At 42.2% G+C, this 19,411-nt stretch overlaps 1 protein-coding gene across 1 annotated transcript in view; it reads right to left on the bottom strand.

Moving 5' to 3' along the window:
• ZNF365 (zinc finger protein 365) overlaps positions 1 to 18,595 on the bottom strand; it is a 414,409-nt gene extending 395,814 nt beyond the window's left edge. The window contains exon 1 of the mRNA XM_086920085.1: positions 18,477 to 18,595. The gene's annotated coding sequence lies outside the window, so the exon portion shown is untranslated. The remainder of the gene's footprint in view (positions 1 to 18,476) is intronic.
• Positions 18,596 to 19,411: the final 816 nt, after the last annotated feature.

Raw genomic sequence — 19,411 nt, 5'->3', positions numbered from 1 at the left:
TACTTATGTTTCTTTTTTGTCTTGCAGGTTTTGTACACTGCTTCGGAGGAGTCCCACCCACTTATTTCTTGTTATACTGTTGTTTGTTCGAATAAAGTTGTGTTTCCATTTATTTGTGTTGTTTTAATAAAGATGTTTTTTACCAATATATAAGTGAGTGTATGTGTCTTCTTTTTCTGACAACACTTGTCTGTAGTTTATTGTGAAAATCGGCTGTTTATAGGAGGTTATGGGGTAAAATATTTGTAATTTTGCCGGGCACCTACCAAATATAAACCAACAGACTATTACATAAATGAAGCCTGCGTAATTCTGCAAGGGTCCTATGAGTGTGTCACGTTATAACACAATGAGTACTGCCCGTGTGATAACAGAACCAATAAGGCACTGCCTAGGGCCACCGAGGCTTCAGGGACTGGCGAGACTCACCCTGCATATTTAAGTAAAGCCCCGGAGGGTGGCGATCCCTGGACTTGAGTTGGCCTCGAAGCCCCCCGAACAATCAGTAAACAAGACCTGGGGACGTGGCGATCCCTTATGAAGCGAAACGTCTCTGTGCCCTCCCGTGCCTAATTTACATGTGAGATTAAGGTCCCCAGTGCTGCAGAGACCCCGCAATATAATAATAGGATTGGCCCCGGAACATTACCCACCATTGGGCTCATTTAAATGAATGGTTGAGACCCAGCATCATTTTTTTTTCCATCTTTACTATCCGGATCCGCTCTATTAAAGCGATAAGAGGTTTTCCTCCTCTCGCTTCAAAGAGGCAAACAACGATTTGCTATCACAGGGTGGAAGCCATGCACCTGCCCTGTAATAGCAAACATAAATGTCCGGCAGATGCACACCCCTGGATATTGTATGAGCTGCGCCTGGGAGGTGGCACTCCCTAGGACCATGATGCATTGGTTACTGCATAACTACAGAATTAGTATAAACGCATAGTAACACTACTTGCACACATGTAGTACAGCGACCACAGTGTAGTAAAGAGGCAGAGGAAATCTAAAAATATACATCCTACCAGAGGTCGGATGACATAGTTTAATGAGCCGACGACCCTGGGATGAGTAAAAACAGCTTCACAAAGAAAACGGGGCTTCAGCACAACGCAAGCAAGCGCGAAATATTGGCGAGTGCTGCCTTCTTTTTACCTCCTCCCGCTCGTCGCCAAATTTATGTAGTGAAGAGGCAGACAGCAGTGGATCCGATAAGTAGATTTATTGCAGGAAAAGAAGACAGCTTAAACAGCCAAAAACAGGAGCAGACAGCAAGGCAACCGTCTTCTCCAGCCCTGTGTACAAACTCCCTAATGTTCCCCTCATGACAGCCCTACATTCTAACTTACATACGTACATTATACTAGCATTACATACTAACATTTTACTATGACTTACTTTGGAATACTACACATAGCACATGACTTTACAGCAATGAGCTCATTGTTTCATCCATGGGTCTTGAGACCGGTAGGGGTGAATAGTTTGCTTCCCACTCCCTGTATTGTATAAACGCAAACTAACACTACTTCCACAGGTATGCTACACCGCCCAGAGAACATCTCTTTACAGCAATGGGCTCACGATTATTTAGGCTCACGATTTAATCCCGAGTCTTCAGACCAGTAGGGGTGAGTAGTTCTCTTCCCACTCCCTGTATAGTATAAATGCATACTAACACTGCTTACACAGTTATCCTACAGCGGACAGTATGCTACAGCGCCCAGGGACCATCTCTTTACAGCAATCAGCTCGGTTTGATCCCCGAGTAGTCACACCGGTAAGCGTGAGTACTTCACTTCTGGTATAGTATAAATGCACGGTATTATATATATATATATATATATAGAGCAACTGCGGTCCTCCACAACGCCGCACCAGGAAAGCAGGGACAGGAAAGACCACGCAAATCCAAATGTTATAATCGGCAAAGATTTATTTAAAGGAGAGTCACCAAATCTGACGCGTTTCGGGTGTCCGCCCTTGCTCACAGATCGTCAGGCAATTCACCAAACATCATTTAAATACGTTTTTTGTTTTTTTTGCACGTTTTTTTTTCTCATTGCATTTTTTTCAAACAGCTACACCATGTGATAGGTAGAAAGCAAGGACATACTACAAACTATAGACTTATGTAGTCTGTTTTCCAAACATTTGTAAATGAATCAAGAACCTCATCAATGTATAGAGGAAATTAGTTTCAAATAACATATCTAAAGATCAAAGTTGAGTCCATATTATTTATAACCCACTAATACTGGATTATAAAATATTTACATCCTGCTAAAAATACAAATGGGAATAGATTGTTATAAAAGCATAAATGCTCTGGCCGACAAAAATACTGTTCATGTAAATACAGATTTCAAATGTGAAAACCTCGCTTTATACACAATAGTGCAAATTATGCAAACAAAGTGCAAATATAGACTGTGCAAATGACGCAAGGGGATATCTGCAAAATTGCATATATATAAAACCAACTACATATTAAAACGTTGTTGATAACTCAATGTACAAAATTGACATGGTAAAATCAAGCAATAATAAAAGCATTGTAAAATTCATGACAGTATCTTTTGGTATCTCTGCATTAATTCAATAACGGCCACAAACATATTAACAGCAGTGATGGAATATTTAAATTCCTTAGCATCAAAGGACTCAAACATAGTGGTGAATGAAAACATAAAAACCCACACGATGAGTGATATTAGGGCTGGGAAAACAGAACCAAGTCTAATGTCAGAGTGTCTATGTCCTATGAAAAGGAGTGAACAATAAAAATAAAACCTATTTCCAAGAGATGAAAAAAGAAACCATGTGTATAAAAAAAATAAGATGTAAATCAAAAGTGTAATATTAAGGCAAGATTCATAAAATTTAATCGTCAAGAGAGGCAGAAAAAGACGGAGCATTCCAACTGAAATATGAATTGATACAGCGAAGAATATAATGGTTATGAAAATACATGCAAATCTTCTGTAGTATTCAACCCATTGGGAAATCTACTGCCTAATTCTAAGATCAACTGTGATTCCAACCTCCTAAGCATTTTATCTCTGTCACCGCCTCTGCGTGGTTTTGAAAACCGAGGCGATGACATGGTATTCCAGGCACTGCAAGTTGTTATTATGAATGGCTTTAAAATGCCTGGGCACTGGGTATGTGCCATCATTGTTAACGATGGCACGTAAATGCTGGAGGATCCTGGCATGCACCTGTAGCTTGGTGCTGCCCACATATCTGAGGCCGCAAATGCATGTCAGGACGTAGACAGCAAAATCAGTCTTACAGTTAATTGAACCCTTGATGTTTGTCATAACTGGACTGAATGGTGTTGAATACTGAGTGGTGTTTTTCCCAAATTTACAAGCCCTACAAGTAGAGCAACGTTTAAATCCCAGCTGGGATTTCGACCATTCTTCCTTTTTCTCAAGCTCAGGGAATTCATGACTGATTTGAGATCTAAGGGAGGGTCCCCTCCGATAGGTAATAGTAGGGCTATCTGGAAGCCTGGGTGCCAAGCCTAAATCCGTTTTTAGAACAGGCCATCTCTGTTTCATGATGGATTTGATCTGTCTGGCCTGTTTACTGTAGCCGGTAATCAACCTAGAGGCTGGGTCCTCCATACTAGTTTCAGCTCCTGAAGAACTACTGTGAGCAGAAGATAACAGTGACTCACGTGATCTAGCATTAGTTTTTTGGATTGCTGTTTTCAAGATGGATTCTCTGTATCCTCTACGCCTGAACCTGTCCAAGGCTTCATTAGTACAGATAGCCAAATCAAAATCAGTACTACAGATTCTCTTTAATCTGAGCAACTCCCCAAAAGGAATGTTGTCTATTACATGTCGTGGATGTGGACTGGTGGCATGCAACATGTTGTTGCCAGCAGTGCTCTTTCTATGGAGTTTGGTGGCTAAACGACCATCATGAATAAACACTTTAACATCAAGGAATTCAGTCTCAGAGTTACTGATGTTCGAAGTAAATTTCAAATTTTCTTGATTAGTGTTAATAGAAAAAAGAAAGTTTTTAGCACTTTCATAGTCACCCCTCCATATAACAAAAACATCATCTATATAACGCATCCACTGCACCACATGTTTGTTGTAGGTTGCTCAATGTGTTCGCATGAGGACCTGTTCCTCCCACCAGCCTACGTGAAGACACGCATAGCTGGGGGAGAAACAGGCCCCCATCGCAACACCACGTTTCTGGGCATAGATATTGTTGCCAAATAGAAAGAAATTATTATTAAGACACCATGTCGTGAGTTCAATTATCATTTTGTTATGATTATAACAATTAATATATATATATATTAGTACAAAAAAGGATAAAGCATCAGTGGTGGCTGCTTTCAGCAGTGTAAATGAAGGAAAATTAAAATGATAATAACTTGCTGTTATTAAAATTTTGTGTTCCTGCTGTTTTGTCTTTGCAGGACGGGTGTGGCTGCTCTGCTCTCAGAGCAGGGGGTGAGTGGTGGACACTCTGTAAGTGCGCAATGACTGTTTGGCCAGGCCATTCAAGCCGGCCAAGCAGTCATGCGCACTTTGTATGTTCTCCACTCAGGCTGCATTACAGCCTAGGTGGAGAACATGCCCAGGCTCCCATTCCTTGGCTGAGAACTGAACCACTGCACTCAGACTAATCACAGTGCTGCATTGGAGCATTGTGATTGGTCAGGGGAGCCTGGGTGCTTCCTGTTCCAGCCCAGTGGATGGACGACACAGAGAGATGACGGAAGAGAAACAAGACTAGGGTAATAGGTATGTTTTTTTTCTTTACCCCCACCCATTGCTCACCATACCCGATCCTTGCCAGCCACCACTGTAAATCATACATCTCAATCAAGTGAAAAAGAGATAAAATGTTTCAACTCTTTTAATAAACAATCTCAACAAAACATATTCCTACTGAAGACTTCTTAAATATATATGCCACACTAACCTAGACACTCAGGCAAGTGGGGCTTATAAATAACAATGCTCCCGTCCAGTACTGGATTGAGAATGTTACTGTCACTAGAATGTCCACTTGAAACTGTGCCTCATCTTTCTCCAAAGCACCCATAATATCTGAATTCAGATGTGTATGCTTTAATGAGAGTCGCAAAGACAGATAATATAGACCTGATTCATAAAAAAAATTGACTGCACTCAGAGATTGGCATTATACTATTCGCAGAGTTTTAAACATTTAAAGAATTCACAAAAGCTTTCCACATTATGTCAGAAAAGCAGTGTCAGTTGCACGCTCTTGAATGCGCTTGCCTTCCATTAGATTTAGTGCTGCATATTATCACATAATTGCGTGGTAATATTTTGCAAAGGGCAAAGGATTTAACACTGCAATGTCGTCTTTTATGAATTCCTTTAAGTCATAATTCCAGCCACTTCTACATGTAAATCTGACCTGCGCACAGACGTGATTTTGTGAATAGGTCCTTAAGTTTTTCTTTTTTGCCAGTGGGTCAATAATGTGTTTTGTTCCTTTAAATAGTTTTCTAAAACATTTAAATGACGTCATGAAATAAAGTGAGAGGCTACAAGTATACTCCTCTTCAGTTTCCTTTTGCTTATTTAGGTCAGTGTTGTGCATTTTCAATTCTATGCCTGCTCTGAAGAACTGTATGCTTGTTAGGATACACTCCACACTCAATTTAAAGGTTAGCTGGAGGAGAAAAGCCCACACCTCCTACACTACTTTACAGATGATTCGTTGAATCCTTGCCTAGACACTTGAATTGGATCATGGCAAGTAGGCCAGCCATGAGGAAGCATGTGGTAGTGAACCTGCCATCTCAGAAAAGGCTGAAGCCTCCTCAAGTCTCCCATGTTTTGCATCAATCACGGCTCAATCGTATCAGAATCTATAGGTTTTAACAATGAAAGGTGCACACACCATAAAGAGGTGAATCCTCTGAACAATGCATCCCTTCAGGATCTTGAAAATCCATTGAATTAAAGTGCCACTTTGTTGAGCATGCATGACAGAACAGGTGTGGTACATCCAAGGTTTATCCAATCATGGGAGGGGGTATTTGCCTATTGGTAGTCATTTGTAGTCTCATGGTGACAAACCGCAAATGGACAGTCATTGGTATAATTCATCATGTGTTTTATGGTATCTCTGCTGCCATGTTGATAACCGAAAGTGCCCCACTATGAACAAGCTTGTTAACATTGGTGCCTGTTGCAGAGATAATGACAGGGAATAAATCTAGGCTGCAATTGTGCCTCCCGCTCATGTTAAAATTGGGCCCTTATTTTAGTTGATTTCCTTGCAGTGTCCTATACTGTCTTGAGGCATTCTCTATAGGCGATATGCAGGGTTGACAGAACCAATAATTCAATTGCTCTAAGTCAGTAGAAGTAATCAGGGAATTTATTCATTTGCACATATTTAACTTCTATTAGGAAATAAGCTAAGAAGTTGAAGCTGTTGAGGGACATTATTCAGTGGCTCAGCCTTAATTCCCTAAATTTTAATGGGGATAAGACAGAGCTACTTTGCTGTTCAGCTGAGACAGTCCTAGGTGTACTTCATCCCAATTTTTGCCCTAGGCCTTTTGAAGGACTGGTTGTCCCTGTCAAGTCTGTCCGGAATTTAGGAGTCCCGTTTGACGACAAATTCAGTATGGAGAGTCACGTGAATAAAGTGGCAGTCACTTGTTTTGCACTCCTGAGTAATTTGCGTAAGATCCTGCTAATACTACCCCATTCCATCAGCACTCTGGTAGTCCATAGTATTTTTATTTTGCATTTGTCTTTGTATTGGTATAGCGCATCTGTCACTCTGCATGGAGCATCCTGGCACTAGGCGGGTTTGAAATAGAGTTCAGAGCATACTGAACTAAGACCAAGCTTTAGATGAGGGAAAACACAGAGTCAGGAGCTGCAAAGAATTATATTTTGAGGCGTTTTTTAAAGAGAGGTTCAGATTCGGTGGATCTCAGTTGGCAAGGACGGCAAGTGATTTACCACCTTTTGTATTATACCTAAAGGTGGGAGGTTTAAACAAGTGTGCTGATGAGGATCTAAGCGGCGAGTGGTAACATAAGGCACAAATTTGAAGACTATGGACCCCAATAGGTTGTCGGGCGGATCGCCCCCGCCAAGCCGGCGGTAGCCACCGCCCGCATGGCGGGGGCGAGCCGCCCTCCATCCGTGCTGGAATGACCCCCCACCATATTATCATGGCTGGGGGGTCCGCGGTGGACGGAAAGACCGTCCACTGCTTTTCGGCCCTGGTCGCCGTGCGACCGGGCGGAAAAGGGTTCTATATGGTGGCGGTGTCTATCAGACACCACCAGCCATATCAGAATGGACATTTGCTTTCTGCCACGGAAAGGAATGCGGAGTTTGCTTTGGGGGCCCGTCGTGGGCCCCCAGGAACTCCGGGGGGTGGGGTTGCACATGGGGGGTACCTATGGTACCCCCAGAAGTTCCATGCACAACATGTCAGGCACCGCGCGGTGCTTGCCATGTTGTGCATGGAAATGCACAGCATGCCTTCCTGGCATTGTGGTGGGCGGTGCTGAGTGCAGCCCCCGCCACAATGTCAGGAATGCTGGATGCTCCCGCCACTGTGGCGGGCGCATCCTAATTGCAGGCACGGGACTCCCACCCTTATGGCGGGCAGTCACTATATACGATGGGATGGTGGGCAGACAAAGTCCGCCCGTCATCCTAATGGGCCCCAATGTATTTTGGACCTGATGCCCTGAAGGTTCTAAGAAAAATTCTCAATCTAATTCCCACCACATAAAGAAAAACCATAGTGCATGGACGTATCACTTCACAGCTGTACTATGGGAATGAACTTTATCTGGGTGCTCCCAAGGGGCTGCCATAAGTTCAGAATGCAGCAACTAGACTAGTCTTAAACCTCCAAAAAGAAAATTCATTTTCCTATTTAGCACCCAAACTGTGGAACTCCCTCCCAAAATGCTCTCAGAGATTTCACTTCAGAAACTGATTTTAGAAAAAAACTGAAAACATGGATATTTGGCCTTTTAACTTAATCAGCTCCTTGTAGGAGATTCCCTGTATTCTTTTTTATTTGTATTCCTACAAGCATGCAGAGTCCAGCACGAAGACACACCATTTAGCGTATTCAAGAGCTCTATAAATGACATTGTTATTATTATAATTACATGTGTACATTTCGACTCTCATTAGGAGTCGCCTGGAGTGGTATAGCTCCAGGTGATTCTAAGATGCCCAGTTCCCACAACCGCAAAAAGAACAATTAATGGACCTAATGCTGAACAATGTCATACATTCGCCCCAGTACAGAGATCTGGGCCTAAATCCATTGTTTTTGTGCTCCCCATGCCATTTTAATTTAGACCCAGAAATTTGCAAGTTCATTTTGACCCTGTTCCCCATGGGACAGGGCCGGCTCTAGGCATGTGCAAGCTGTGCACCTGCACAGGGCCACCAAACCCCAGGGGCCACCACGCCAATATATATCCTTAATATATTAATCCTCTGAGAATGGATACATATTTGTGTGGAGGCCCCTGGCAGGGATTTGGCGGCCTCTGGCTCTGTTCCACTTCTAAACTCCCTGACCCCCTCCCCTCTTTACTTGCCTGCACGCTCCGCCCCGCCCGGACCCCCTCTTCCGGGCCCCCTACCTAGGATCCCTGCCCAGGGCCACCATGAGCCTAGAGCCGGCCCTGCATGGGAAAAGTCCAGCCCGAACTGCAAAGCTGGGTCTTCCCTGGACTGGAAACAAGCATCCTTGGACCGTTTTTCAGGGTTTCACCCCTCATCAGCCAGGTCAGCTTGACTTCAGTAGCTTGGAAAGCACAGGACCCACGTCTAGGCATACCCGTCCCACTTGGGATGACAAATGCAAAAAGAACAATTAATGGGCAGAATGCTGAACAATGTCATACATTCACTCAGTACAGAGATGTGGGCCGAAATCCATTGGTTTTTTCTCCCCATGCCATTTTAGTTTAGACCCAGCAATTTGCAAATTCGTTTTGACCCTGTTCCCCATGGGAAAAGTCCAGCCCGAATTGCCAAGCCAGGTCTTCCCTGGACTGGCAACAAGCATCCTAGGACCATTTTTCAGGGTTTCACCCCTCATCAGCCAGGCTAGCTTGACTCCAGTGGCATGGAGAGCACTGGACCCACGTCGGGGAATACCCGTTCCACTCAGGTTGACAAATGCAAAAAGAACAATTGATGGACAAAATGCTGAACAATGTCATACATTCACCCCAGTACAGAGATCCGAGGCCTAAATACATTGTTTTTTGCTCCCCATACCTTTCCAGTTTAGACCCAGCCATATTCAAATCATTCATGATCCTGTTTCCCATAGGAACAGTCCAGCCCAAATTGCCAAGCCAGGTCCTCCCTGGACTGGAAACAAGCATCCTAGGACTGGTTTCATGGTTTCACCCCTCTTCAGCCAGGCTAGTTTGACTTCAGTGCCTTGGAGAGCACGGGACCCACGTCTGGGCATACTCGGGGTGACAAATGCAAAAAAAACAATTGATGGGCAGAATGCTGAACAATATCATACAATCACCCAGTACAGAGATCTGGGCCGAAATCAATTGTTTTTTGCTCCCCATGCCATTCTAGTTTAGTCCCAGCCATATGCAAATCAGCTTGAGTCTGTTCCCCATGCATCGTATTGTAGGAAGGAGCATGCAGGCATCCCTCAACCAGAATAGAACCTACCCTGCCTCCTGATACACTTGTCATGACCCGTCCATACCACGAGACTCACATCAGCGCCCACCCGCTTTCATTTATACCAGCCCCAGTACCATTCTTCCCATACTCTGGGCATCTTATTTTGAGGCCCTTATTCTACAAAATTAAATTTGTTATTGCCTGCATGTGTAAACCCTAAATATACTTTGGAATTACAAATCTGTATTTGTCTTATAACAAAGAAATTTATATAATCTTGTTGTTTCTATATAAATGGAAATATGTATAAAAGCATGTTTAACTAAAAAGCGTAATGAATTGTCCTAGCAAAATGTACATGTAAGGGACTGGCCAGGCGCTCAGTGTTCTTTAGAGCAGCGGTTCTTAACCAGTGGACCGGGTACCCCTGGAAGCTTGCAACCCTACTCTGGGAGTCTGCAACTGCTGAGAAAATTAAGGATTAACAGATCAATAAAGTGTACATAAATAAAGAAGCAAAATGAATATTAAAATGTTTAAAACATTTGGTAAATGTTTTTTTTTTAATTTTATGTTTTGCAAAATACATGAATTAGTCGGGAAATAACTCGAAATTAACAGAATACATCGCCAAGAATACTCTTACATACACCAAAAGTTGCATAAATAAATAAGATACACTTGATAGATCATTAATAATAGATACAGAAACATATGTTAAACAGAATCAGAATCAGCCATACAGTAAAGTAGTCCATAAATGCAACCAATATCAATACAATCAAGATAAGAAAAAAGGTAATAGGACCACCAATCACGTTGCAGATTCCAGATAATTGGTAACTCTACCCCAGATTTCTGAACCAAGCTTCTTTTTCCGATGCCCTTTAAGTGCATATAAACTGTACTCCATATTATGGACTGCGAAGAAGCGGGCCCTCCATAATTCGAAAGAAGGCGGTTCCTGTTGTAGCCACCAGGAAGCTATTACCAGCCGATATACGGCTGTTACTGGAAATATTAATTTTGCATGTTGTTGTAGTGCAACTGGAACTGATACACCCATTTCTACACCTAATAATATCTGTGTTGCACTTAATTGAACTTGACTTCCCAAAATGATAGAAAGGTAATTCTGAATCTGATTTAATAAAGTTGTTAATCTTGGGCAACTAAAAAAAATATGAAGATCATCCACAGATAAATATCCACAACGAAAACATTTCCCCATATTGTCACCCGGCCATTTAGAAATCTTATCGGGTGAGTAATATAGATTAAATATGGATTTATAATGCTGTGCAGATAACTTTGCTGACATGAATAAATTCGAAGCCATCTCCAGAGAATTTTCTATCCGTATATCCTGTCTCCCTAATTTATTACCCCATTTGATATTTTGTTGAACTAAGTCATCAGACTTAGTACTTAACATATGACCGTATAACACTCCTATTTTAACCTTTTTTATATTGTCTTCAATTAGTGCATTCGCTTGGAGAATTATTACTTTCTGAGACAGGAAATTACTGATTTGCAAATATTTTACGAAATCCTCCCTAGGGAGATGATATTGCACTCGTAGTTGTTCGAAGGACTTAAGAGAACCATCTCTATAAAAATCCCCCAACAACCTTAATCCTTTTTTCCACCATACATACACAACCCTATCCCATAAATCGATTGGCAGAAATATCGGGGATGTTAATGGTGTATACCATGAAATTTTCTCTATACCCAGCAATCTCCATAGTGTTCTCCAGATCTTATATGCAGCGATCAAAACCTTAAAACGTGTGCGTTTATAATAACTCCAATCCTGGTAGAGAAATAAGCAATTTTTAGCCTTTGAGCCTAGTAACATCTGATAGATTGACGGGCTCTCTGCCTGGTTCGAAGGACCTATCCCTGTTAGTAAAACATTCATGCCTTGCAGCATGCAAGCATAGTAATAAAATGTGAAATCAAGGACCGCCCAACCTCCTACATTTCTTGGTAAGGTCATATAACGACCAGCACGGCGGGCTTTACCTGCGGCCCACATAAAGCGCATACAAAGAGTTTGTAATTGTGCCAGGCTAGCTATAGAAATTTCTAAAGGAAGACACCTAAAAAAATATAATATTTGTGGCAATATCATCATTTTTAAAAGACTGCAGCGACCGACTAACGAGAGATGTAGACATTCCGCCTGAGCTAACTGTTTCCATACTCCAAATATTAGATCCTCCCAGTTAGCCTTAACCAAAGCCATTGGTGAGGTCCTTAGCTTAATCCCCAAATAAATTACCTCTTTACAAACCCGCACATCCGAGTATTTTGGCAGGTTAGCACATAATAGCTGAGTTTTAGCAGCATTCAATTTATAACCCGCAGACCTCCCGAACTTCAAAGCTAAACTTTCAATTTCCTGCATTGCAGCAGCAGGGCATGGCGTGACTACTGCAACGTCGTCCGCATAGGCTAGGACTTTAAAAGAATAGTTTTGTATCATAACCGGAGGGATCTTAGAACTAGATTCCAGCATTCTTAAAAAAGGCTCAATATATAGGGAAAATAAAAGAGGGGAGCAGGAACACCCCTGTCTGGTACCCCTTTGTATTTGGACCAAGTTAGATACTAGCCCCATGGTGCTAATACGGGCAGTAGGATGATAGTAAAGCGTCTGGAGTGATGTAATAAAATCAGGACCAAACCCCCTGCGCCTCATTACGTCCCATAAAAAGCACCATGAGACCCGATCGAACGCCTTTTCGGCGTCTAATAGAATTAAACATAAAGGCTCCTGACTAACATTAAAAAAATCAAATAAAGTAATTACCCGGCGGACGTGATCCGCCGTTCCGCGCTGTGGGATAAACCCATGCTGTATGGTAGAAACTAAATTCGAAATTACACCGGATAGTCTATTTGCCAAAATCTTCGAATAGATTTTGCCATCCGCATTTAAAAGTGAAATTGGGCGGTAAGACCCTGGTAGATTCGCAGGCTTGCCTTTTTTATGAAAAACTACTATACAAGCCTCGCTCCAACTCCCCGGGGGTACACCCTTCTGAGCGGATCGCATCGTTACAAGAATGTCAGTTTTTAAAACAGAAAAAAATGACTTCTAGATTTCGAGGGGTAACTTATCTGGGCCTGCTGCCTTCCCACTGGCTAATCCATTAACTGCCAATTTTAGTTCTTCTAATGAAATAGGAGCCTCTAGGCTTTCTCTTTCGTTATCCGATAAATCTGACATACAAAATTGGTCTATAAGATTAGCAGCCCTCTCCATGTCATACTCATCTCCTTGATATAATGATTCATAAAATTGCCTAAATACCTCTAATATGCCTGTTTCATTAGTAACCGATACCCCTCTTACATCACTAATATTATCTATCCGCTGTGTTACTTCCCTGAACCTTAGTTTTTGGGCCAGGCATCTGCCACTTGCCTCCCCATACTCATATTGAATTTGTTGTTTAATAAAGAGTTTTTTTGCACTTTCCTGTGACCATTTCAGGTTCAACTTTGCCTTAAGTCTCGCAACTAACGTCATCTGGTCCTCTATATCCCCTCCAGTACATAAAGCCTGTGCCAATAATTCCTTTGCCTTTGGTAACTCCAGATATAACTCTTGTAATTTCACTGATTGTTGTTTCTGATTGTATAAACCAAAGCTCAGAGATTCCCCCCTAAATGCGGCTTTAAAACAATCCCAAACATTACCCACACTGCTAGTACCCCGATTAACATTAAAGAATGTTACAAGCCATTGTTTCATATATTCCAAAAATTGTTGCTCCAATAACAGCTTACGGTCAAAAGAGAACACCCTTGGTCTGGTAGGCGTAATTATATCTGTTATAGAGAGGACCAGCAGCCCATGATCGGACGTAATTCTAGGATAAACCTGTATAACGGCCGATTTCAGCAAGGACTGAGGGGTTAATACATAATCCAAACGAACTAACTTACGATGGGGAAAAGAAAAAAATGTGTACCCAGGAGCCTCTCCCCTAATAAAGGCCCATGCATCCTTCAGCCCATGTGCCATCATTAATGCCTGTAGTGCCTTAAATACCCGTGGTTTCCGCCCAATGTACTTGACATTTTTACATAAAATATTAGGAGCTAAATTAATATTTAAGTCTCCACATAGAATCAGTGGTGTAGGCCAGGAAGCTAACTCAACATTCAGAAACTCTAAAGTTAAAGCTTCATCTAAATTTGCCCCATAAACAGCACACACCGTAAAAGTTGCCTGCCCTACTACACACTCTGCAATTGCCCATCTTCCTAAATCATCAGCTAAGATTCTTCCTGTTTTACCTATGTGCCGCTTAGCCATTATTGCCACCCCTCTTGACGTACCTGAGTACTTAGTGCAGGCAATGTGATTAAATCCCAATTCTTCGAGCAACCTACGTTTTGACCATACAATATGCGTCTCTTGGAGACAAATTATATCACAGTAGAGAGCAGATAGCTCCTGTGCTACCCGACATCTTTTATCTATCGAATTCAGCCCCTTGACATTCAGGGTGCCTATCCTAATACCCCTACCAGCCATCTATTTGAGTCAATCTTAGGTAATCTAGCTTTATGTACAAACTCAAAACAGAACGTATTCTCACCAAAATAGCTCTTTTCCGACCAATATTCATGTATTATTTTATTGTTTTTTTGCCCCCCCCAAGCATGACCCCCCAACCCTGCTCTGAACCCTCACCCCCCTCCCCCATCCCTCCCACCCAAAATGAGGCTTAAGGACTATGTCCTCAGTGATGTTGGGTGCTTTGTCCAACCCCAGCTCCTATTGACCTCCCCCACCACCATCATTTACCCCCCTTTCCCGAATAAACAAATCATATCTCGTTGAATCCTATACAAACAAAAAAGAAAAAAAAAAGAAAGAGAGTTTTAGCCTAGCGTCGTACATCATAACACATTGCATATGCCATTGGTAACACAGTTTTAACATTACCTATATCAAAAGGAATAAGACCTGTTATCAATTATGATTCAACAAAATAATCAGAAAAAAAAGCATTACACTATCTTGGAAGAGAGGGAACAACGAATACTACAAAACCACCACCTGGTGATTCCCCCCTCCCTAAACACTAAAAGAAAGAACTTCCAGCATATACTCCACCAAAAGGTATCAGACCCCACCTACAGATGCAACTTGTATAATGCTTCCACTTCTACTTTTTAACATTCTTCTCCAAGTCCGTTAAATAGTCCTGTGCCATTTTAGCAGAAGTGAAATACTTTGTTTGGCTTTTGAAAATGACCTTTAATTTGGAAGGGCTGAGCAGGAAAACCTGAGCCCCCTTTACTTGAAAAGGCTCCATCAATTTCCGCATTCGCCATCTTTCACTCACAGTAGTTGGACAGAAATCAGGGTGAACAAAAAACTCACATCCCATACCGCTACGTTTCTTTCCAGGACGTGCCAAATCATAAAGCGCTTCACGTAGCAAATAATTATTCAGACATATTAATATTGCCCTAGGATATGGATTCTGATTGCCCTGACGTTCATTCCCCTGTTGCCGAGTCCCAAAGGGAAATCTATGCGCACGTATCACTTCAATTTCCCAATTCTATGCACTTAGTTCTGGGAATGCTTCTTTAAACAACTGAATAATAAACTTACGGGGGTCTAACCCCTCTATTTTTTCAGCTATACCTAATACGCGCAGATTGTTTTGCCGTGCACGATTCTCTAAATCTGTTAGCTTCCAGTCTATATCAGAGTTAGATTTTTCCAGGATGTCTAGAGTTGTTTGCTGCTTTACTAAAGAATCCTCGACTGAAAACACTCTTTCCTCTACTTCGACCATCCGAGTAGTGGTTTCTGCACAAGTCTTTACTAGACGTCTCACAGTATTCTGTAATTTCTTAACAGCTCCTTGAGTGCGTAACCCCTCAGCTTTTGTTTCGCTTCGATGAGCCATAATAGTTCTATATATCAATCCTAAGGTGATTGAGTCCTCTTCCAGGTCCTCATCCAAGTTAGGCTGAATTAAAGGCAGTTCTTGATTATGTACATCCTGCTGGAAGCCTTCACCAGTCTCACCGATTTTCCTTACAGTATCATAGGGTGAAGGTAGCTCCAAGTCATCCATTTCATTGTCCTCCGGCAGATCCCCCCACTCTCCTACATTACTTGAGCTATCTAGCTCCTGTTCTTTGTCCGATACTGTCGTTAGATCAGACATTGAATAAAATTTACCATCAGATCCAGCATATTCAGATTCTGTAGCCTTATCCATAGCCTGGAGAGAGGGCTCTAAGTCGGATTCTAATAGTAAATTACTACCTTCCACAGCCGCCATCAATGTTGGTACGGGTTCTGGAGCTGCCATCTCTTCACTCACTACTGAAATTTCGTTGAAATCTAGATCATCCTGGCAACTCTGACTATCCACAGATCCCCCAGGAATAGCATTATCAACAGTATTTAGTAATTGGGCACTAGGGATCCCCCCAGTAGGCCCTTCCGCAACAGCAGAGACCAAGTCTGTATCGGGAACCACTTTTGCTTTAGCCCCACGCCGTTTATCAAAAATCGCCGGTACAGTCTTTTGTTTTATAGGCGTCTCCAAGACCTGACCTTGAGTCTGATTCAAGCACTGAAATTGGAGGTCTAAGTGCACATGTAGTGTTGCTTGCTGGAGAGACTGATTCGAGGTGACAGATTTTTCAAAGACCACTTTTGCAGCTCCAATATCAGCATCAACTAAAACCGACTTGGAAATGGCCCCTGTAGCACTGCTTTTCGTGAAATTTTTCGATATATTCCCTTTGGCTACATTATCGGGATTGACCATGTTAGCACTGGATTCAGGCCCCCTTCCAGTCGGGGTATCAGCTTGTGCGCCCCCTTTATTCCTTGCAGTGCCCCTGCCCTTCGGTGCCATTATTACCAAAAAAATAGAACTGCACTCATTTACTTAGCACCAACAACTGGGGGGTTATCCTTATCCTGTGCACGGCACGACCGCTGGAATTACAAGCGTCCAATCCTATTTACTCAGTTTCTGCTCGGCAGGTCCAAACACATAGTAGCTACAGCAGGGGAAAGTTTGTGACAAACTATAGCAAGCTGCACGTTATAATAGAAACAATAAAAGACTTGCCCGAAGCTCAGTCCACTCACAATGCTCGAAGTTTACACCGTTTTCGGTGTTTCTCCAGTGGTCAGCGGTCAGCTGCGGTCACTTTTCCACAAACGCCGGCTGGCGTCTACCGAGAGTCCTCTGTAAATATTCTGTGACTCCAGCAGTATTTACTCCAATGCTCGAGGTTTACAGCGTTTTCTGTGTTTTCCAAGCACACACTTTTTCCACGAACGCCGAATGGCGTCTGCCAAGAGTCCTCTGCATGTAGTCTGCAACTCCAACAGCAACAGCAAGAAAAAAGGAATCAGCTCCACCGAGGGGGAGCTCCGACACACAGAAAGACCGAGAGACCGTCGCTCTGTAATTGCTGTCTACCTCGCAGTCCAAAGGGAACCACCGCGGCAGGTCAGTCAAACGGAGCTGCGAGCAAAGCACCTCACACGGCCACCACAGCGGCCGCCATCTTGCCTCCTCACACCAGGCTTCCACACATTTGGTAAATGTTAAGGAATTTGAAATTGGAGGCTAAAAATTATATTGGTTTCTTCAATTTGATTTGTGGGAGCACAGCAAGTACATCAAACAAAATATAGTATGAAGGATGAGTGGTTTCAATTGAATTTAGAAATGATCCAACCTTACCTTTTAAAATTAAAATGCTGATTTTTTTTATATATATTTGTTTGTGAATGAAATACAATATTTGCAATTCAAATCATTAAAATTGCTTATGCCAGGGGTAGCCAGATTCCAGTAACTCAGTAGAGGTCCCCAGATTCCAGCAATGATTCATTGGTGGTCCCAGTATTCCAGTAAAGATTAAGTGGGGGTCCACAGAAGTCAAAGGATAAGAACTAATGTGTTATAGATTATTTCTGCGGGCTATTAATGAGCATTCCTAACATTAATCCAGAAATGAAATGGGAATTCCTATGGAGGGATATAATGGTGGTCAATGGAATTGAGCAATTTGACAGCACCCGGAGTATTTTCCACATAACTGTAAAAAATACTTCTAGCACAAATGCATTACAAGTTACAAAACAAATTGTCACATGTGGTGCAGCGCAAATGGTTGCCTTTCAGTTTCTGATTGCTGCATTCGGGTATTGAGCAGGTACTAATGTGGTGAAACTTTTGCCAAGATGTTATTAAGCTGAGTTAAAATGTAACACAGACAAATAATACAGAACCAACATCCCGATGCATGATCACACGTTTAGTTAAATGCGTCTGTCGTTAACATTAATGAGTAAGAATTAATCTGCCAACTTGTTGTTTAAAAAACCTGAATATGCAAAATAGGTCATTTGTCATTCGTGCCTGCAGTGTGTCTCAACAGAACAGCACTGCAGAGTATTCACAGTGATACTATACCACCATGTTAAGAAATTCCATCAGTTTCCATTTTACTTAATTTCAAACACTTCGCTTTGCTCATAAATATGTAAATTGAATAATCCGTTTTATAACAGAAATACCCCCAAAAAATCTGTGGGTTAAACTGAAGTCAAACATTCATTGAAGCGCTCCTTACATCTCTGAATGCCTTTCCGAACGTTAATGTTCCCTAAGCACCTGTTTTTTCCACTAGCTCGTTCACATTTTAAAGATGCATTACTGAACAACTGGAATGTGTTCATCGTGACCTCCTTTTCAGTAAGAACGGCGTATCACAGACTTACCCGACTTGTTGCTAATGCTCAGGATGTGAAGAAGGCTATTTTCAGCAGAGCCGTAAAACAGCCTGCGTTTTTGCAACCCAACAGTCTTATTTCCGAGTAGAATAGTTGAAAGCGCAGCATCACCGGTACCTCGTTCTGAGATGCAAGGCATTCCACTATTGGACGCTGAACATTGCCAGCTGATTGGCTAGTTTTATTTCTCTGCAAGCGGTGGCTTTTCTTTTGCTTTGACATCGAAACTGCGCTGGAAGCAGATTATCGGAGCTAAATTGGATTGATGCTGCAGATTACTGTTACGCAAAATCGCATCATCTGTAAAGGCTTGAGAAGTGCTTTCAAAATTGTAGCTGTGCAGCTTAAATTTAATCCCCCAAAATGTGAGTTTGAGTAAGTAGCATTTATTATCCCACGAGACAATTTTTTGCACTGGTCAAGTAACCCACCCGCAAATCTTAAATCTTAAAACTGTAGCATGTATGTATCATCTTCTGGCAATCTTGGTTCTTGTTTTTGATAGACGTCTTGCGCTGCAAAGGCAGCACTGTTGCACCCATTTAGTATCAAATAAATATTTGGGTCAGTTTTTAAAACTTGTCATGCTTGACTCATAATCTGAAAGTCTGCTTTTGTTAAAACAGTGCTCCTGTTTATAATCCTAGGATGATGAGTTTATTGTAGTAGAGGCGAGCTAAGACCCACGGATGGCAGGCCACAAGCTCTTCACTAAGGGCCCCACAATAGAGCAGACTACACACACATGTAGACGTTACGTGCTCTGGCCACAAGCGGCAATGGCGCCTTTATTTAATTCCTAGGGCAGAGCCCGGCCATCGGGGTGTGGATGGCAGATAGAGGTATTGCACTGCCAGGATGGTTCAATACATCTACTTCTCTCTCTCATACAATGTGGCTGTAGCTAGGCCATCCAGTAAATG

Source organism: Lissotriton vulgaris, chromosome 5 (genome assembly GCF_964263255.1).
Source record: "Lissotriton vulgaris chromosome 5, aLisVul1.2, whole genome shotgun sequence".
Taxonomy (NCBI): domain Eukaryota; kingdom Metazoa; phylum Chordata; class Amphibia; order Caudata; family Salamandridae; genus Lissotriton; species Lissotriton vulgaris.
Note: the sequence above shows the minus strand (reverse complement) of the source record. Positions and strands in the feature narration are given on the sequence as shown.